Source organism: Mycteria americana, chromosome 9, assembly GCF_035582795.1.
Source record: "Mycteria americana isolate JAX WOST 10 ecotype Jacksonville Zoo and Gardens chromosome 9, USCA_MyAme_1.0, whole genome shotgun sequence".
NCBI classification, from domain to species: domain Eukaryota; kingdom Metazoa; phylum Chordata; class Aves; order Ciconiiformes; family Ciconiidae; genus Mycteria; species Mycteria americana.
Window position 1 is genome coordinate 36,359,312 of NC_134373.1, and position 21,583 is coordinate 36,380,894.

Genomic DNA, 21,583 nt, shown 5'->3' on the forward strand with positions numbered 1-21,583 from the left:
GATGTGCAAAAGAATTGGTCTCACAACATAAACATTCCTTAAACAGTTCCACTGCACTCAATGTATTCTAAGGATTACTTCTGTCCTTTTATGTTGAGTTTACAGTAAGCAGGCAGAAGTTAGTATAGATGTGACTTCTTAACCTAGTCTGCCCAAGTTCTCTACTAATCCAAAGCTATGACTGGCACACAATCACACACGGGAGTTTTTGTTATCCAGTCAGGGCAGGGCTGTACCCACAACTTTTGGACACAAAATCAAGCAGGAAAACAGTATCAGTAGGCGATATACTGAATGTCTCTACCAGAGTATAACTGTTTTCCTCATTAATAAGACAGACCTCAGAGTAACCCAAAAGTTCTCCATTAACAACAGGTGTAGCCAAGATCCTCAGTCCTAGCCTTATACAATGTTTAGGTGTTTTCACACATCCAACAGACCTACGAACTTATCTTCTTTAATCACTGAATGTTGGCTCACAGGATGTGTTTGTCTGTATGTAGGGCAGCTATACATGTGGTGGAGTGTGACTACCTCTGGGAAGCATGCTTCCTGGCAGATCCTTGAACAGACAGGGCATCCTTAGGAGGCACCCTAAATTGCAGTGTAGCACTTCCACACCATGCCTCCCTGTACCCAAGGGTGATGGGATCAGTATGCAGAGTCCTGCAGTTGGAGAGAGCCTGTGGCTCTGAGATGCAAACAGTTAAGATGAGATGCCAGCATCAAGGGCCCTGATTGTATTAACAGGTCTTAATGGTCCTAATCAGCCTCACCTGGGGCCTCCACCCACACTCTCTTCCCATGGGCACAGAATGAGCAAGCAGATGGGTGAAGCTTTAACTATGTGAGCTTCATGCTGAATGTAGGACAGGCCTGAGATAGCTAAACGTGAATAATTGGTGGCCTACTTGTTACACATTAGAACGAGGAATAAACATGTAAGTGCCAGGTTGCTCTCAGATTCTCCTAGTACTTTAATGCTGCAGGGGTTTGTCTTCTCTCTTCTCTCAGTCTCTTGCTCCCTGTGCTCCAAGAACCCAACCTTTCTCCAGGGAACGCTCCTTGAGCAGGGAGCCCACTCTCCTACACAGTTCTCACTTCCTTAATCAATGCACGTAGTTTGCTCATCTCTGCCATATTTTTTCATTTAGCTATGTCAGATACACATACTGTAACATATGCAGTGTAACTTCCTATTCCTGAATGGAGGATCTGGTTGGTGCGCTTCAGTTTGAAAACTGTTAGCTAATAAGATCTACTGTTCCCTTCAGTAAGAGCTCTGCTAGGAGACCACTGTTGTTATTTTCTGATATATAATATTTCTATAACGGATCATATCAAACTCAAAAGCAACTGCAATGTTAGTTCAGCTCCTTCATATGAGCTTCCTAAATTAAAAGCATAATAAATGGAAAAGAATCAAAGAGCTGTAGATGCCATTATTTCACCTGCTTTGTTTCTCTGTGACAAAAGCCTGTTCCACAAACAGTGCAAATCATAGCAGATCTTTTTAAAAGTTACCCACCTTACACAGAAAGAGGTCCAAGGCTTTGATCATTCAATGCCTTGTAAAATTTTCAAATCCCTAACCTCTCATTAAATGCCAGTGAATTTCCAACTGGGAACAGAGCATAATGCTGGGTGAAACGTGAAACTCCAAATTGCACAGCATTGTTGCAGATGCTTGTAGGTACAAACAAGTGTCCTTCAGCATGCATTGCACAGATCACAATTTTCTGTCCTGTGTGGAGAAACCCAAAATGCATAGCACTGAACACTAGCAGAGATTTTTGTGAATTGTCACCAAAACCATACCCATTTACTTGATTTTGGTTTGGCTATTTTTTTTTGTGTAACCATTTTCTGATGATTCATGACATGTGAAGAATATTGTAACAGATACTGATCTAAGTTCTGCAGCTTATTACAAGCTATACCTATTCTTCCTTTAACTTAAATTAGGTTGTAGAGGTAAGCAGAAACATATTTTTTTACTTTGATCTTGACTACTCCTTATGAAAGAAGCCTCTCTCAATATCAGAGAGTAGGATTGGCCACCAGATGTCACCCATCTTCTATTAGCTACCCCGAAGCCTGTGCATGCAGGCTTGGGAAAACATACCATTCTCCAGAAGCTGTGCTAAATAGAGACTGTCTCGCCACTACAAAATAGTCATCTTCTCATTACAAAAATACGTTATCTTCCTTTGCTCTAATGGCTCCCAAACACTGAAGCTCTAGTAGCTTGCAGAGTGTGTTTTAGAGACAACCTAAGAAGTAGATGAATACCCTACAACTCCTGGGACAAATACCTGTGTGTGTCTAATGCTTAGAAAAACGTTAGCTGATGTAACGCGTCCACCTAGTGCAGCCAAAACCGCAACTGCTACCAAAGACAAGATCTGCGTCTAACCTTACGTGTTCGTCGGGGCTGTGAAGATTTTGGTGTACGAGTCTGGGGAAGGGAGAAAAGGGGTCTTAGAAAGCTGTTTCGGGGCACGCGGTCAACCAGCGCTCTTTCAGCCATATCTACCTGTCCCTGCTTTCCTGACCTCTGGCTGACAGACTGCCCAGCACCGTGAGGCGGCAGCGGCGGTTTCCCGGGCCGGTCCTCCCCGCCAGCCCCTCGGCGGGCTCCGCTAGGCCTAAGCGCGGCCCGCCGCTCCGCGGGGCCACTGGCGGCGCGCTGACAGGGCCCCACGGTGGCGGGGCCGGCCACAGGCAGGTGTGAGGGGACAACGGCCTGCTCAAAAGAGGACGAGGTCGGGGCTGTGACGGAGACGACGCCGCCCCTCAGGAGCGCCGGGCTGAGGGGCGCCGAGACGTCGCCTCACCGGCGGGCTCGTGGGCGTTTCCCTCCGGAGCCACCCCCGCACACTTACCACAGCGTGCAGCGGCTGCGCATGAGTGGCCGTGCCCGCTTGCGGGCGCTTTCTCCTCACAACCGCGGCCACTCGCCCCCTCAGCGCCGCGCCCCCGCCGCCCGCCTCCCGCCCCTGCGGGCGCCGCGCGCTCCGCAGCCGAGCAGGCACTTTGCACACGCTCCCTCGCTCTGCCTCGGCCTGTCACAGGCGCTTCCGGCCGGGCAGGCCGCTTGCGCGCGCTCCCCCCTCCCGCGCGGCCGCCGGCCGTGCCGCCTGCACGCGGGCGGGCGCTGCCGTGCCGTCCCGTGCCGTGCCGCACTGGGCTGTGCCGCGCCGGGTCGTGCCGTGCGCGCGCGCCCGCGGCTGGCAGTTTGCAGACGCTCCCTTGCGCCCGCCCGCCTCCAGGTGGCCCGGCCCCCACGGCGGGCGCGGCGGCCGCCCCTCAGCCCGCGCCGGCCTCCGCCGAGGACCATGGGCGATGCACTCCTCCCGGCGCGGGGGGCTGCGCACAGGCGGCGCCGGTGGAGGTGAGGCGGTGCCGCCGCTGGGGGTGGTGGGGGACCGGTGCCGCGCCCAGCCCCGCTGTGGGGGGTGCTGCTGCTGCTGCTCCTGCTCCTGCCGCCGCCGTTGCCCCTCTCAGGCCGCTGCGGGTCGTGAGGGAGAGCGCTCTCCTCAGCCGCCCCGTCGCGGCCGCTGCAGCCGTGCAAGGCGGGCCGCCCCCCCCCCCCCCCCCGCCGCCACATCGCCCCCTCCGGGGGCCGGCCCGCTGCGGGGGAGCCGCCTGCCCGGGTGCCGCGGGGCGCCGCGAGGCGGGGCCGGCGGTGGGTGCGGGTGCGGAGCGGGAGGGAGTGGGATCGCCGAGGCAGCCGCTTCGGTGCGGCGGGGCCCGTCCTTGCCGCGGCCCAGCCGCCCCCGTCACCTTGCGTAACGACCTTCCGCTCCCGGCGCGGCGGGGAGCGGCTCCGCGGCCGGCTGCCGCCCCCCGAGCGGAGCCGGGGCCCGGGAGGTGTCTCCGGAGCGGGGGGTGGCCCCGGGGAGCCCGGCGGTGGCCGCCCGCCGTGTGCCTGGGCGGCGGTGGGCAGCCTGGGAGGACGGGCGGGCGGGCGCGCCTCTGAGGGAAGAGCAGCGCTGGCGGAGGTTTTAGCGAAGCGCGGGTGGCAAGTTTTGCCGCGGATGGGAGGATGAATCTCGAACGAAAGTCTGTTGAAATCTCCCCGTTACGATCCAATTTACAAGCTCTCCGTTCCACCCGGTGCTGGTTTTGTTTCCGCTTCGGACTTCGTAAGCCTCTCGGAAGTGAGTTTGGAAAAAGGTTCCTGAAAACTGTCATCTTTCTGCCAACTGTGCTTTGGTCTGCCATGTCTACTACTACTCAATGCCAGAGGTGCATTGAGCTTTAGATTGGAAATAACAATGCTCTTCCTTTGCCAGGTTCGGTATTTCTTGCGCATCAATGTCGTCTTGTGGTTTGATCGTAGGGATTTATCTTTCTGTGAAAAGCAGTGGCTGACCTGATGCGATTGCATAGGTGTGCAGACCTACGTTAAACAAGAATTTTGGGGGGCCCATTTTATTGTCTCCCTTGAGTTTTAGCAGCTATTTAAGGTAAACTTACTTTTTAGTATATTTAGGGGAAAATAAGTGTCACTCAGTTTTGAAGAACTAAATCTTGGTAGAGGCTTTCCTCGCTGTTAACATAGGGAGTGTAGGTTCCATCTTTTCCAGATATGGTATAATATCAGTCTCGTCTTTGAAGTGCATATTTATCTTTCTGGCATTGTGGTCAGTAAACCTGGGAGAATGAATTCTTAATTCTTGCATTAGGTCTTAATACATCAATCTCTCTTGATAACTGCAGCAAGGATAGAATATTCTTTAAATGAAGGCTCACTCTTGAGATTATGTGATTCTAGTACACAGTCTTATTTGTCTAAAAAGCTCTGTCACCTTGTCCCCATGAAATAGTATGATAGCTTTTTCAACAGCATGACTCATAATCCTAAATACAGGAATGAATTTTGACTTAGTGCAGTGCAAGTGCTTTATCTCAGCAAACAGCCTTGTGTGTAGAAAATGCAAGTAGGTTGGAGGGAATGTCTGGTCCTATATCTGTTAATCTTTGTCCTCAGGAGGACAGCATTTGAAGTCGTTTGCAGGCTAGGGGTATGTCTTTACTCCCAAATCAATGAGGTGATCTCAGTTCTTTCAAAATACTTTTGCCATTTCATAAAAGACTGAAAAGCCCTCAAAAAAGGAGGAACCGGTTAGTTCTTGTTACTTATTATTGAAACCATTTTGCCTTGGGCCCTGAGTCCAATTTAGTCGGAATGAGTGATTTACCTTTTTCCTTCTTCATCTCTGTGTAATGACTCTGACTGTTCTTCATGGGAAACTCTTACTGCAACACCCACAGTTCACATAATTACTGGTGGCTGTACCAAGCCTAATAGTAGGAAAAAAACCTTCACCTTTTTTTCTGGTGGTTTTGTTACATATAAGGTAACTTTCGCCACTGCTTCCTGCTGATGTAGGGAATAGTTTACTCTTAAAATGGCCCATTGGGCAGTATGTTTAGCAAAAGGAATGTCTGCTCTTCATAATTTAACATATGCAGACTGTTTTCTGTTGCTCTTTTATAGAATATGGATTTATTTTGTACGAGCAGAATAAGGATTAAATAAGAGCATATGTTTCCTCTTTTCTGGGTGATAAATCCATCTTGCTGTCCAGGAGGAAGGCAGCTTATACAGCCTGGACTGAAAAGATGCTGAAAGGCAAAGTGACTGGATACTGAATATAAGAAGATCAGGTTGTTTAAGCTCCCAAAACTAAACTGCCTAAAACTTAGGAAGCAGCCAGCAACAGTGGGTGTAAATAATCTAAAATCCGTAATCTGCTTCATGAAATAGAATCTGGCAAAATAATGAAGTGTTCTGAATTGCTAAAATGACTTAGAATAAAGACAGTTGCTCTCCAATTTTAAGTCATCTCCCTCTAACCAGATTCCCTTCCTTTCCCTTGGTTTTAAAAAAAAAAAAAGCTTTATACCATCAACTTCTATGCTTGAAGTAATGTGTAGAATTTTATTAGCACTACTCATTTCTCTTCAAGTTTGAAATTATTTTTTTTTTATTTAGTTTGCAAGGTTATGTTTTTGGCATTGTATGCTGCTTTTATCTAACAAGTTCACTCTGCTTTTGCTTCTGTTTAATAAAATGCTTAGTATGCAGTTTTCTTCCTCATCTTGGCTCTAAAATTTTAATAGAACTTCAGGAGTAGTTGGCATTAACTGCCCTTCACTGATACAGTAACTTGATTATTAGCTGTGTGGTAGGTGTTTTAAAGGCATATGTGGATGCAGTGTTCATATTTTGAGCAGATGGAGAACTAAAGAAGACAGTCTTAGTGTTTCATGAGAGAATGGGAGAATTAGTTCAGTTTCATTGATAGGAAAAGTTTGGTTTTATTGATAGGATAAGGGAGATTTGGGGGCAAACATTACTTTATGGTTATTTGCCAACAGATTGTCTGACTTAGTGTATGCTTAGCCTCTTAAATAGATGGTGGAAAGAAATACAATATGATGAATATAAAAAAAGCCAGGTTCTGATAGTATTTTCATTTATGTCACGCTATTCCCAAAGTGTCTGCAGAACTCTCTTAGCCCAGTTTGGAACCAGAGCAGTACTCCAGCAGCAGCTCTTGGTAATGAACACCGGAAGCATCTGCTGAAGGAAATGAACATGCTGGGAATCTGATGAGTGGAAACTCTATCAGAAATCAAGCAGTTTTGTTATTACTGTATCTTCAATTTCAAAAAATTCTTAACTGATTGGAGTGGAATAAGGTCATCCTTTATTCCTCTCTGCTTTTGCTGAGTTAGTATTTATGCATCTCTGCATTTCATATACCACAATGTGTATCCACTTAAACAAAAAAAACCCAACACCAAAACATAAAAAAATCTTTTGACTTCCATACTTCAGAAGAAAAAGTGGAATTTTGTATTTGCTGCTGTATGTATGTGTGCACACTCCAAACCCTCTTGTTTTCCTCTTTTAGCCTCCTGGCATACATTATTGAAGTTGTAAAGGCTTCATTATGCATTTCACTTTCATTTCTTGAAGAGCCCAGACCTATAATATAATGAAGTATAACTTCTGTGAGGAGTAAGTCTCATTCAGATCATGTTTTGATAGTGGCTTGATTTCCATCACTTCTGACCCCATCTTTTTTTGTCAGTTTATTGTTTGTTTGTGTGAGTTGATAACTCACATACTGTAATTCATGGCCACAAAGAGAAGGTGACTAGAGTTTTATACAAACTTACATTAGTTCAGTGAAGGGTTTTGGATATTGACATAGGCTCTCTTAATTGGATGGCGTTTGAGGAGGAGCCACCATAATGATGGAGAATTGGTGACACAAGTGCGGACACAGCCTCCCAGATGTGAGGCAGTGGCTTTTTATGACAGTGCAAACTTTTATCAGGGTGGATAGCCTTATTCTTCTATTCAAGCTGGAATAGTTCCACTGTCTTGAGATGAATTTGTGGGGTTTTGTTCTAGCCTTCCAGCAAGGAGAAGTCTTGTCTGCTTTAATCAGGTGAATCCTTCAAGGCCAGGGTCCATGCATGCACTCAGGCTAGGATATAGCTCCTTTGAGGAACTTCAGCTAAAATTATGGCATTTTCATGTGTCTGTGGCAGCTTTCATACTAGGGAGACACTGCAATGAAAGAGCAGAGAAGAGAAAATTAGTTTGGGTGACAGGGATTCCCTCTTAAAGTACGCTAAGTAGCAAAGTCCTTTTCATGAGGAAAGCTTAAGTCAATGCTGTGATTCATTTGATGTATCATTTATGGTTTGTATGAGCTAAGAATCCTGTGATCCTGCTCCTTTGAGTCTCACAAGGTCCTCTTATTCCTGTTTGCTAACGGTATTTCTTCATACATCCCACAGGCATTCCAAACTGTTTAACCTTGATTATTAGTCTAACCTACTGACGTTTGTCGTGCTGATTTTTATATCCTGATAAAAGCCTGTAATTTTTGAAAGTTATCAACCACCTCTTTTGACCTTGTCCTTCAGACAAAGGGATTTTTGTAGGTTACAAGTAGCAGGCAGAACCTAATTTTACTTTTATCGGTTGTTGCTCATGGGTCATGTAGTTTGTTGCCTTTCTTTGTACATAACATTTTGCCATATAACATATTCCTTGTGGCTGTGTTTCCCTAGATTAGTTTTAGAACTGAAACCTTTTCTTCACTCTTGTTAGAGTTAGGTAATGAAGTTTATTGCTGCTTCCTTTCCATTGCCTGTTAAGGTTGTGTTCCTCCCTTCCCTAGGAAACACATAAGTCATACACATGCACTGTGACTGGTACAGCATTTTATACAACCTCTTTTGAGGTCCTAGCAAAGCATTTTTTGATAGCTACTAATCAAGTAGTAGATTAGATATTAGGAAAAATTTTTTCACCGAAAGGGTTGTGAAGCATTGGAACAGGGAAGTAGTTGAGTCACCATCCCTAGAGGTAGACGTGCCGCTTAGGCACATGGTTTAGTGGTGGACTTGATAGTGTTAGGTTTATGGTTGGACTCGATGATCTTAAGGGTCTTTTCCAACCTAAATGATTCTGTGATTTTAAGTTGTCATAAAAGGTACAAGCTGCAGTGAATTATCATTCCTGCCTAACATTATATTTTGTGATCTGGATGTTCTTTGGACATATGACATCTCAAGATAACGAACCTTTGGACTCTACCACATTATGTGATAGTCCTCTTGTCTGCAGTAAATGTGACTAAAGTTATTTAACACATTCTTACAGAAGATCCTTGTTAGTACAAAGGTGTCTGCAAATATTAACTTAGGGAGTAGTTCTCTTGGGTTGTAAATGTTGTGTCTTATCCTTCTTCTCTCCTTTTTTTTGGTCGCCTCCCTTGCTCTCTCTGTGTGTTTGTTCCTTGGCTGCAGAGAGCTAATGCAGTTCAATGCAGCTTTAAAGCAGTTTTTGGAAGTTTCCCTTGAACTCTGCAGATCATAACTGTAGCATGGATGTGATATACCTGAAAGACAAGTATTAAGGACCCTGTGTAACTCTGCTATTATGACCTTTTTTTCTAAAATGACTTTTTGTTTTGATTGAAAATGGTCTATCTGAAATGTTTCATTTGTCACGTAAAACATCAACATGTTCAAAACTTTGAACATTTTTGACATGGTATTCATAGCAAAAATATTTGAACAGATCATCTACTTCCTAACAAGCTTTTAAGTAACTTCCATGAGTCTTTCTTGATAGGTCCTGTTCAAGTACAATGTGTGCAATGATCTAATTTTCTATGTTATAGATTAAGAAGAGTGAAAATACTAGCTTTAAGTTTCTCTTGAGAAAGTTTTGTGCTGTACTGTTAGACCTCTGTGTCAGACATACCAATTGATTACTTTTTCTGAAAAGCTTGTTTAAAAAGCCCCCAAAACTTAGAAAAAATGTGAGGAATGTTTCTAACCTGGTAGTTATCCATGTTTGACGTTGTTTATTCATTCTATACCAGGACATTGTAACATGATTATACTGAATGCTGAATGAAACTGTTTGCATGACCTAACTGTAGAATGAAAGTCCTAGGCTGTTTCAGTGCATTGTAGTGTGAAGGCTATTTCTGCCTCAAAGAAATGCTTCCACTACTAAGGCCTCTATAGTATTATTCCAAGTAACATGAACCACGAAATAGTTCCCTTCTCCCAGTGTTGGTTTGAGTTGCCCATTTCTGTCTAGATGTAATTAAAGCTTGCTGGTTTTAATAATTAAAATAGCAATAAATATAGAAAACAGAGAATCTGTCTAGAAGTATTCAGCAAACAGCGACAACCAGATCTTCGTCATCTTCAGATTCTCAGGATGAGTTTTCTTTCTGTCTTGCTTTTGGTATGAATTGTACATTAAAAAGGGCCCCCTTTTCCTAAAAAGAATATAGAGTATTATCTTGCTGTGTCTTTGTTTGTTCACCTGATCTTGGAATTTCTGAGCCACCTGGAAAAGGAGCTTTCTCCCTGAAAAAAAGAAACTAAGCAGACATATACCTCATGCCTAGGAAAGACCTGTAATATTCTTGACATAGAAATTTTCACACCTATTTGGCAAACTCCTGCAGTAAAGTTAAAGGAGCTTGACAACATTGTTCTCTGTAGGTACTAATACATTGTACGTGGATACAAACTTTCCCACCTACTTAATACACACAGGTACACACGTACCAAAAAAAAAAAGAAAAATCAATAGACACCTCCAAAACCCTCCAGCATCTCGGCTTTTGAAACACACTAACAATCTTGACAAAAATGCATTTGTCTAATGGTAGGCATATAGGGGATTCAGAGATGATTTTGGCAGGAAGAGGGGCTGCAAAATGAATAGCTATTCCTTGGGTAGCAATAAGATGTTTAAAAAACGAGTGGGCAAGCAGTCCAAGTAAGGCACCAATGTGATACTCGGGTGGTGGAGGTCTTAGAAGCATACTTGCAAGCAGTAAGTAGGAGCAGAAAAATTACTATTTCTCAGTCTTTGTGTGTTGATGAAATTTAAGGTAGGAGATGTTAAAATACATACCTCTGTTGCAGGGATTGTGGAAAAAAGTTCCAGAGAGATCAGGAAAAAAATCTGAAAAAATATTTGGAGGACTGAAAAAAATTAATTGTTTGAGAGAGGCTTTTGAAGAACTCAAACTGCTTGTCTGGAAGTCAAACTAAATTTAGAAATTGGCCATTAAATTTGAATAGACATATAGCCAAATTAGAATATGTGATGGTTTTCTTTCTCCTTAGATTTAATTAAGAACTGTCACTCCTGCATTTTGGTAGGATTTTGTCAGTGAAATCAGTATTTGTGTTTCCTGATCTCATAGAACAGGAAAAGGATGTGGAACACTCTGCATAGGGGAGAAAAAGACCCAAAGCTTTCTCAGTCTTTACCACTCAGACTTCAGCCTAGGTTATACCGGATATTTGACCAGATTATGAAAGCTACATTACTCCAATCAGTTCCTTAGCACATTGATTTGTTTTTGTAAGTTCTTGTAAAAATGACCAGTTTCCCTCCCTGTATTTCTCTTCATGAAATGCCGTTTTTCAATCAGTACTATTGATCCTCCAAGAACACGGTGAAATGCAGTATCATTCTGTTTATGCTTAACATCTATTCATGTTATGCAGCTACTTTTCTTTTACTAGACTGGAAAAAAGCATGCAGGAGTAGAATGCTGCAAATGCATCCAGTGGCTTTTCTACTCAAGCTAACAGCTATCTTACTATAGGTAAAATCAACCAGTTCTGAATACTTAGTCTAATTTTAAAAGCCTGTAATCAAGTTAAATTGATATGTTATGGTTATACTTTAAAATTAGATTGTTATTTCTAATAGCTATTTTCTTAGATACCAGTTGGGCTTATTTATAAATCGGTTCTAGAAAAAAATATTTTTCTTTGTTTTGATATCATAACTTCTCTCGAAAGAGAAATATAGAGTGTAATCCTTGTAGATAAGATAGTAACCTGTAGTTCTTGTTGGAATACTTTCCCAGATTTTTTCAGTAGCTTGGCATATGTCTGTATGTTCAAGTGATTGGATAATCAGTAAAATAAAAACTTCTGACTTTTTTAATGATGTGAGAAATGAAACTGAGTTGCATGAGTGTTTGACAAAGTGATTTGACATATGTCTGAATCTAGATCTCAGTGGTTTGAGACTTCTACAGAAGCTTACTGATCTCAGTTTATGGCCCCGGTTGTTAATCTTTGTGAAATCTTCGTCTCAGTCTCTTAAGTGACTCTCCTTGGGTTCTGGATTGATAACCTCATAGGACTATGCGTGATTCCTTTGAGGAAAAGGTTACAGTAGCTTTCACCTAATCTGTCTTATCAAAATTCTCACCAAGGTAAGTTAAAGAATATTTGAGGGAGCAAGGAAGGGCTTCAGGCTGGAAGATGATTAAGGTTTTGGCCTCTCTGCTGGACTCCATTACAAATTGCTGCTTACTAGCAGCTGAGATGAAGTTCTGTTAAAATAGTACTTGTCCACTGGAAGTTTGGAATTTTAGTTCACTAGTTGATCCATGCTGGCTGCTGAACGTCCAGTGAATGAGCAGTTGTTTCAACGCTGTTGGTATGTTACCAGCAGTGATTCAGTGTGCCATCGGCCTATAGTGAAAGGAATGGATTTTTGTAATGATGTAACAAGAGTTTAAGTGCAGTGGGTAAAGTTCTCTACTGATGTAAAAGGCATATTGCAGTTTACTTAAGCTCTTTTTGAGTTGATGCTATTTAAACCTCTGGCTCTGTATATTGAAACTCGTACAATGAGGCCCAAGTGTGCACTTAAACTTTCCTTTGAGGGCTGTACTGGCTGATACAGAGCAAAAGCTTGTAACAGGTTCAGCTTCTGTTCAGCTTCTATTAACGTCCTTGTACCTTGATTCATTTCCTGTCATAGTAGTTTCCATATGTACCAGTTGCATAGCTTATGCACTGTGTAATGTTACAGAAGAATGCCAGTATTGATTAAGCTACTTAGAACATGTCTAAGAACACTTTCTTACATGCTGAGATATTGGCATTCATGTGGCCACATCTAGAGGAAAGAAAACAGGGAGTCTTATAAATGGGGAAAAAAAAAGATACCTTTTTAAAAAGCTGTACTTGAAAAATAGTAGTATAATTTGGGGAAGTATGGGGAAAACGGTTCTACATAAATTTTGCATTTCTTAGACCTAAAAAGGGGGGGTTAGGTGGAGATCTGAAGAATCTAATTTCTCATAATTTGGGGTTAAAAAAATGTAAATGAGCAGCGGGTTTTTTCCCCTACATTTGAAGTACAAGTTTTCTACATCCCATGTATTTGAACAACTGATTTTTTTTCTCATCCACCATTAGTACTCTCTTTTGTTAGAATTGTCTTGGTCTCTATTCAGACTGTTGTTTGTACCTCAAGTCTTGTTCTGCCCTTGAGTATTGTTCCCATGGGATATGGCAAACTTTAATTCTGTTGCCCAACTGATAATCTGGTACTTCAGGATAAGGTGTTCAGAATACTCTGTGTAACTCAGTAGTCTTATAACGCTGTTTTATAATTCGTAGTACCTTGTGCTAATCAACTGTTCTGTGCTCTGATCAGAGGAGGATTAACACCAGCATTTGCTGGTGCTTTTACATGGGAATGTCATTAGTCTTCCTGGTCTTCACCAAGACTGCAGTTAGATTAAACTTGTGCCCTCATACTAATCACTTGCCCTCATACCAATCTCTCCTCATTTCCTATCAGTGCATTTACATGGCAGTGCAGTGAACTGACTGACAAACTGCTGTGGCTGTAAATGGCTTTCTGGCCTTTGGCCTTTCACGTTTCAGAGTAACAGCATTCCCTAGCTGTCTTCACCTTTTAGTCGTATAGGCTGGGGAAGGAGGTTGGAGAGGGATAAAGATGCTGCTTTCAGTGACAGTGCTGGCTTGGAGTGTTTGAACATCAGTCTAATTTAGAAGATTGTGTTCTTATTACTTCTTAAAATGTTAGGTTAACAGAGGGTTAATATTGGTTAATGCTTATCCAGTAGGTCAAATGGCCCCAGTTTTGTCTAGCAAATTAATGTGTTTTTTTTCCAAAAAGAATTATTCTATGTAAGTACTACCAATGTACATTTCTATGTTTGTTTATCCCAATTTTAAAAAGAACCAAACAAACCTTCTCACTGTATAAATTCCTGGTATACAACTCGGATTTCACGCTATTGATTTTGGATGTGTATTATGAAAAGAGTTTTTTAATGAAGGTGTACTCTTGCCCTTTCACAAGTTAAAGAGTATTTTTAAATAGCCACCTACCTTATTCTTTAAAAAACTAAAATCTGGCATTTTATTAAAAAGGCTGCTGATGCAGCATTGTAGTTTTGCAGAAATTACTCTAGGAACCTTACACCGCTCAACATGTCCACCTTCCCTGTACTATGGGGATCAAACCTATTGCTCAGGATAAAAATGTTTGTGCAGGCCACAAAAATACAGGATTAAAACCTTTTCATTGTTTATTTTGTACTGACCAGCTCTGTCATCTTTGCATTTGACGAATGGAGGAAGAAATCTGTCAAATGTTATTAGCATTGTTTTTTTGCTAATGTATTCTTACTTGGCTTGTGCATGTGGCTGAGTGCACTGCTGACAGTTATCCAGTTTATTGTGGTGTTAAGGTCTTATACAAATTTCTTTAGAGTATTACATAAAGTACACCAGTGTTTGAGTTGTAAAACTGATAAAAAATTAAAAAAAAACCCAAAAAAACAAAAAAACCCCAAAATCAGGAGAAATGTTAGAAATTCTCCAGAATACTGTGTAATAGGTTTCAGGGTTTTGGTCATGCTTTTTTTTCCATCTTGGCTTGTGTCTGTCTCCTTCCTCCCCTATTTTGTGTAATTTGAAGCATGTTTTCTTTGTCACTGCTACTTAATTATTGCTATTACCATTGCCTCTGCTGCTCCACATCCTAAAAGACTGAAGGACTAATCATGTTGTGCTCTCTTTTCATTTGGCCTTCAGGAGATATTGAGGCCGCATATGTATTTTCTGTTCTGCTCATCACTGGAAACAGCCTTCCACTAGACTGTGAAGATTTTAATGAATATAATCTCTTATTTAGCAGATGTGCTGAAGTTCAGAGATCTCTCAATTCTAAGTATGCTTATTTTGGGTTTATTTTGTTGTTGTTGTTGTTGTTGTTGGTCAAGCTGGATTTCAGTTGTGTGAGAAGTGTTTTGGGTATCCTCTGCTGTGCTCAGAAAGAAATCTCCGTCTTAATCCAGACTTCTGAATGGCTTTTGCCTTGTTTTCTCCAAACATCTCATCTTCAAGGATGAGATTTCACCATATGACTTGAAATTTTTTCACATGCATTACACTTAAAGCTTTATCTCATGCATTCCTTCCCATCCCCCAAAGTGTACTTCTGAAATTCTTTCTCATGTTTGTGTAACCTGTTTCTTTATTAAATCATTTAGGAAGTGTCCTTATCTACTGAACTCATTGACTTCTAGAATTGGACTAAAACAGAACTCCTAATCCTGCCCCACCCACCCAACACACCTGGATGGATTTTTTTTCTGTAAACTTAAGTTGAAGTTGATGAAGTTTCTGAATGGTATATGCGCAGTTGTGCTGAATCATTGTTATAATCACCTAATAATAGATACAAGATGAACTAGAACCTTTCTGTTGGATTGCTTACCACCAATTATCAAAACAGGTGATTTCAAGCAAGGATTGCATGCCTTCAGAAGGCCAGTTGATCTTGCATCTTTTCCTTTGTCACATCAATAACTTTCACACAGATCCTCTTTCTTGTCTTTTTCTGATGTGGCTTTTTCAACTGACCTCAAGCAACTGTCTGTAATGATTGAGGCCATTTTTACTGAAGGTCTGACTCTCTGCTTGTGTTGCACAAGCTTTGAATCTACAGAAAATGAAAGTAGCACATTGAGAGGTGAGTGATCGTTGAGTGTCCTGTAGTTTGTCTGGTTCTGCAGACTTCTTTCCCTGGGGGTTACTGGCACCAGAATTGACTTCCATTTTTTTGCTAATATATTCAATAAGTTATTGCAATAATGTATTTGGCTTGATTATTCTAAATGCTTTTATAGGAATCTCTTATAAGACTATCGTTATACCCCCCCCAAAAAAGCCAGTCAGGATAAACAAATGAAAATATTATGGAGAAAATGTAAGTTTCCTACTTTAACAGACCACTGAGACAATTGAGAACATAGGAAAGCTGAGCAGAGCAAGGCATCAAATAAATCTGAATTTAGGCAACTTTTTGAATACTGTCTTCTGAAGTTTCTGGTAAATCCATGCTAGCTATTGTCTTTTCATAATTAAGGTGGTTCTTTTGTAAGCTGGCTTTTTTGAGTCCCTCTTTGAACTTTCATTGTACACAGAATTTTAGGTGTCTAATGTGGAATTGTGAATCTCATAGCAGCTAGATACTTACAGCTATGAAGCAGTAGTTGGTTTTGCTTTTTATTTTTTAACCTAATTGAAGAAAAAAATCCTTCCAGTTCTAAAGAATCTTACAGGATGATATATAGAGGAAGATCTGGTGGTAGTGATGGTGAAGTTGTTCTTAAGGAGTCATTAAATTAACTGGTCGGGTATGGCTCTATTTAATGTAAAGCAGACTTGAGTATGAAGAGCAGGAACAATGCAGTTAATGGGAGAGAGGTTAGGAGTTAAATGAAACCTTACCTATGGGAAAAACAACTTAGTTGCTCAACTGTCTTGAAGATCAGATATTTTCCCAGGTCCGGAAAATAAATTAAAGCCACTCAAAAGTCATATGCCAAAGTAACTGTGTGCAATAATAATTTTGGATTGAAATAGATGTTATAAGAGCATAGAAGTGATTTCCAAAGCACTCTTCAGTCTTAAACATCAAGTCATGCTTTGATTCCAAACTGTAGGATACATCTTTTCTCAGCATTAAAACAGCAGCCTAGGTTGGAGTAAGCGTTGGAAGCTATTGAGTGATACAAAGCTGTAGAAGGAAATATCATATTCCTCTGAAATACAGAGGGAAATGTTGTTGAATAAATATATTCTTCTTTTGTCAGGCTATTAGCACAGATAGTTCTTCTCTTTTAAGACCAGACCTAATGAACTTGAATGACTGGCTACTGTTGGGTTTTGTCCCCCCCACCCCAGTTAGAGATACTGTTAAACTCTGCATGCACCTGGCTCAAATACAGGTTTATCTACTTTTCTGCAATGGAACACAGATGTAAGCCAGTAGGCTAAGATACGATACAGTGGTAGGATAGTCTATGTTGGATCCTTGTGTTTGTAGCTTACAAAGCAAATGGACTGCTCTGAATATTGAAAAGTGCTAAAGATAATGCCTTAAATAGTTATCTGCAGGTTATCTGTCAAATTGTGGCTGTAACAAAGATAAATCAATGTAGCCCAGTGATACAGAGTTTAAAAGAGAACGGCTTTTTGTACCAACTTATCTTTTAAAGATGTGTTTGCCAGCACATTTCCCCAGTGAGTAGAAAGGAATGAGTATTTTCATAATATTATAGAATCTGTTCCTCTGTCTCTGCCTTTTTTTCTTCATTAGCTATGACTAAACAGTAAAGAAATCCATTCAGCTGTGGTAGTGTCAGTATAGTGGTCTCTCTTTTCCTCTCTGTTAGTACTACAGTACTGTTTCAAGACCATTTAAATTCTGCTCAGAGCTGTAAGTGATCTTTTTGGCAGCCTTATATGCATTTACATTATCTGCTGGATTGTAGTAACTTTCAAAAGGATTGTCTGAAAGTGGATTTTTTTTTTTTTGGTACATATTTATAGATGGGTATTCATATCTTAGAGTTGTGGGTTTATTTCGTGTCTTGTGCCTTTACCTAGCTAACATTAACTTGGTTCTAGGAAGTTACTTCCTGATGCAGGCTGGGAGAATGGATGCTGAACCTGCCCTGGAGGTCCAGAAGAAAAATCAGCAAATAGAAATAATTCCACTGAGCTTGCACCTTTGATACCAAGTGTCTTCTCTAAGAGCTCTTCATCTAATTAAACATTAGGTAGAGTCTATGGTGTACTGCAGCCAAATGTCATCCTTGCTACTAATGGAAGTTCCTTTTGAGGCAAGCCTTCTATCATGGTATTTGTCATTATAAGTCTCCTAACTTTCCCTTGTTAGTTCAAAATACACAGTTTTTCACTGTCACCATTCTAGGGATGGACAATGTTGCCTATTGAATTTCCTTTCTGATTCTGGAAACCATTTGGGTTTAGGATGCTAAAAAGGTTTGCAGTAGGATGTGTCCTACTGTAGATGTTGGCTAGAGTTTAGGATGCAACTACAGTGCAAAGATGTTATCTAGGTTATAGCTGTAGCAGCTGATTTTCAGCTATCAATGGCACCACTTGTCATAACTGGAGATAACTGGTGTTACCGTAACACATAACTGGTGTTTTCAAATTATGTTAATCTCTGTGTAGTGTGTGAAGGAGCTTTTAGTTGTACAGTGCAAGATTTTCTGCTAGAAGGGACCTATTTTTTTTTCTCCTCTTCCATCCATACAACTGTGAACAACGTCTAGACTGGTTTCTATTGCAGTGGCAAAGAGATTTGCTAATGTTGAGTTTTATGTGCCTTTTTAGAGAATACTTACTGAAGTGCATCCGTTTCTGCTTGGTTTTGGGAAACCATTGCATTTGATGACAATGCTTTAGTTTATATGTGTTTTCTAAGAACTGACTTGTGTTCCCAGCACTGGAGGGGAAAAAAAGCTCAATGTGCATGCTTGAGAACATGCCAAAGAGCAAGCACGGTGGAATTCCAGGACTGGTGAAAATTTAAGAAGAGGGTAACAGGTATTAAACATAGCTACATAGCTTTAGATTATATAATCCTTGTGCAGTTCCGCCAAGTGCAAAATTACTTCACCAGATTTGTCTTTTTTTTTTTTTTTTAATTGATTTGAAAAGATGAAGAGGGACAGAATTACTTAAACTGAGAAAGTTAAGAAAACTATGGTAGGCAATTGAGGAAAATAACCCTCTGATGTGGTTCAGACTGAAAAACATAAGATTAAATCCATGGCAAGGCAAATGTAATCTCATTTTATAGTTATATAAGACTGTTTAAAGTGGGTCATCAGTGTTGGGGAAAAACATGCCTTCATTTTCTAGGCTTTTTTTTTTTTTAACATACCAAATAAGTTTTTTTTCTCCTCCCCTTCCCACACTAGAAGGAACAGTTTTCTCTAGGGACAAAGATAGGATGAAGCTAAATATATCACTTGTCTACTTTATTCTCCATCATGTTGCTTCAGTGGTAATCACTCATTTGAGATTTACCTTCAGAGATTCTGCCTGACATATGGTGACGTGCATAATGAATATATGCAAACATATAGCAATTTAAAATTCATTCTTTATTGCACATTGGTTTTAGTTTACAAATTGCTATAACAATTAAAGGGATTTTGTAAGCATTAATCTGTGCACTTAGGGGAAATTTTACCTTAATTCTTTATTATTTGTGTGAGGTGGAGAAAAAACAGGGTAAGACCCTGCATGAGAGTTGGGGTTCTTTTGTTTTCTGGTTTCAAATGATATACAGGAAGGTTAAGTTTCTCTTCTTTGAAAGTACTACCCTTTTGGGGGAAGGACAGGAAGTTGATAAGAGTTTGAGGGCCGTGGCCTGTGTAGCTTAGTTACAGATCTTTGGTTGGTGTTCTCTTTTTTTTTTTTTTTTTTTTTTTTTTCCCTGAAGCACCAGCTAGAAGAATCTGAAGAAGGCCAGACTGAGGAAGAGATGAGAGTGATTGCATGCTTCTGTAAGAGAAGGAGGCCTGAGGGATAACAGCTACAGAGAGATTTTAGGTAGAAAGGGAATGGCTTTTTCAGTACCCCTTTAGAACCGAGAGATACAAAGGGAAGTACACCTAGCTGTCCTCTAGACATCCGAAAACGTAGAGATCAAAAACTTGGTTATCTCTCAAATTCTTTTTTGTATTGTGTTTTGGGTAATTGGGGAAAGGACTGAAATGTTCACTTCCCCATTCATAATGGGAGCCATGCGAAGATGAGGAAAAAGTAAATAATGTTCAAGCTGTAGCTCATTCTTTGATACTCCTGCCTCTGTCAGAATTGGCCTAATTGTTTGCTAGCAATGGGAGTTGTGTCCAAAAAATCCAGCTTGCAACTACTGATGATTGAGATAATTTACTTTGACTTTCCATTCAGCAGGTAAGTCCTGTTAATCTAGCTTCTGGTTCATCCTCTGTTTAAATTCTTTATAGGAGCTGACAGTAGAATTTTTCAGTTCATGCTGAAAACTGCATGTTGGCAAATAAACAGGTAACCATTGTAATATACATCAAATGAGGATCTATTCAAGCTTTATGCGGAGCCTTTGATCAAGTACTTGATAGTAAGTCATGATGTCAGTATGCTGAACCAGAAGAGGACAACAGAACGATGGTAGAAAAGATTCCTGCAATCCTGATGGAAGGGCCAGTTTATACTGTCTGAACTATGCTAATCAAAATAGCCAGACCAGCTTTGTAGTTGAAATAGCAAATTACTTCTTGCCCAACTTACTTTGACTGAAGTGTCTGGGGAACACTCAGGTTAATCCCATGGGCAGATGTGAGGAGGGAGTGACTTCTGGTTGGAGAAGTCCGCTGGCACAGATGGATCCAGAATAGCTCGTGTCTTCCTGGTCTCAGCCTGTCACACTCAGAAATTTAAGCTGTGCATACTGAATCACGTGTTCTATGTGATTTACATTTATCAAATCACAAAACCTTCACTCTCTCACTATTTCAATTTCACTGCAATAGCTTCTGTTACCAAAAATGGCTGCTGGTAAGCACGGGCACTTTTTTGTTTTCTAAATTATTCTTCTTCATAATCGGGGAGAGACTAAAAATTTGTTCATACTATATTGGGGAGCACTATTGGGAAGTAAGAACAAATTAGGTGAAGCTTTGAACGAGTTACAACCACTAATGGTTCCTTAATATTTAGCTGTGCTGTAGAATATTGGCGAGTGTGGAGAAAGGGAAAAGAAGGGATAAAAGCACACACTAATTTGAGCTTAGGAAGGTCAGGTCATTCCATAGTCAATACAGAGGACGAGGCTTTTGGGGCTGCTGCTTTGAATCACTCCCTAAAAGAGTAATAAGGGCTAAGCTAAACAGCTCTTTGCTACCGAAAGATACAATTTCTCCTTCTCATTTTCACTAGCTCTGATACGCACCTGACCCATCTGTTAGACAGCTTGGTTTGCAAAACAAGCAGAAAGCTAATGTAAGAAAAAAGCTTCTTTTGTTTTCATGATCTGTGTCAGCTCATCGAGGGATCTGTTGATTTGACACATCTAGCACAAAGGAGGGTATGAGAGTGAGTGGCTTGGAGCAGTAGGATGAGAAGTGTGGAGTGAGTTTAGCCTGTTCCCCAGCTGTGAGCTGTTGGCTCAGCTCAGCCGTCTTGTGTGGCTGGACCCTCTTATGTGGGTCTCAAGGGCTCCAAGGACCCCAGCTCTCTTCACTGACTACGGAGGGACAAAATAACCCACAACTTCCCCTTTGTGCTGTGGTGGCAACAGTGGCTGCTGTTGTCATCTTTGAACGTTACCTTTTCCTTCCCCTTCTTTCACGCCATGCAATCTTGATTTTTATTTGAAAACAGGAGATATGGTAGTCTTAGTAAATCTTTATACCTTGTTAGGTATAAAGTCAGTAACTAAATGATGGGAGGGTTTCAGTGGCAAAAAAAGGCTAACTTTAACTTCTCAGTTGTTTCAATAGTGTCACTGCTACCTCCTCTACTGATGCTGCAGAATTTTTTTATAAGCAATACCTCAACAGTAAGGAGTATCCAGAATTTTTGTTTTAAAGCTATGCTCAAGAAGAACACACTTAAAATATACTGCTGAGTGAGAGTGTCCTGCCACACCTGTAGCAGTGTCAGAGTTCAATGCCAAGCCTTGTGAAGCTTTCTTTCACTTGTATCACATCTGGGTTCTTTGCATTTTGGCAAGCAGTCAAAAACTGATTTAGCCCTTTACAGGAATTAAGCATTACACTCAGACATAGTAACTCAAAAGACTGTGTCCAGTGTATGGTGTGAAATTAATCAAAAGGAAAGAAAATTAATGACCTGC

At 41.1% G+C, this 21,583-nt stretch overlaps 1 protein-coding gene across 4 annotated transcripts in view; it reads left to right on the forward strand.

Annotated features, from left to right (window-relative positions):
* The first annotated feature begins 3,206 nt into the window (after positions 1 to 3,206).
* Positions 3,207 to 21,583, forward strand: part of MGAT5 (alpha-1,6-mannosylglycoprotein 6-beta-N-acetylglucosaminyltransferase) — a 137,337-nt gene continuing 118,960 nt past the window's right edge. For 2 of the 4 annotated variants that reach the window (XM_075512574.1, XM_075512575.1), the window contains exon 1: positions 3,207 to 3,394. The gene's annotated coding sequence lies outside the window, so the exon portion shown is untranslated. Of the gene's footprint in view, positions 3,395 to 3,994; positions 4,164 to 4,279; positions 4,299 to 21,583 lie in introns of those variants that run through there. The other 2 variants (XM_075512576.1, XM_075512577.1) reach the window with 2 other exon arrangements.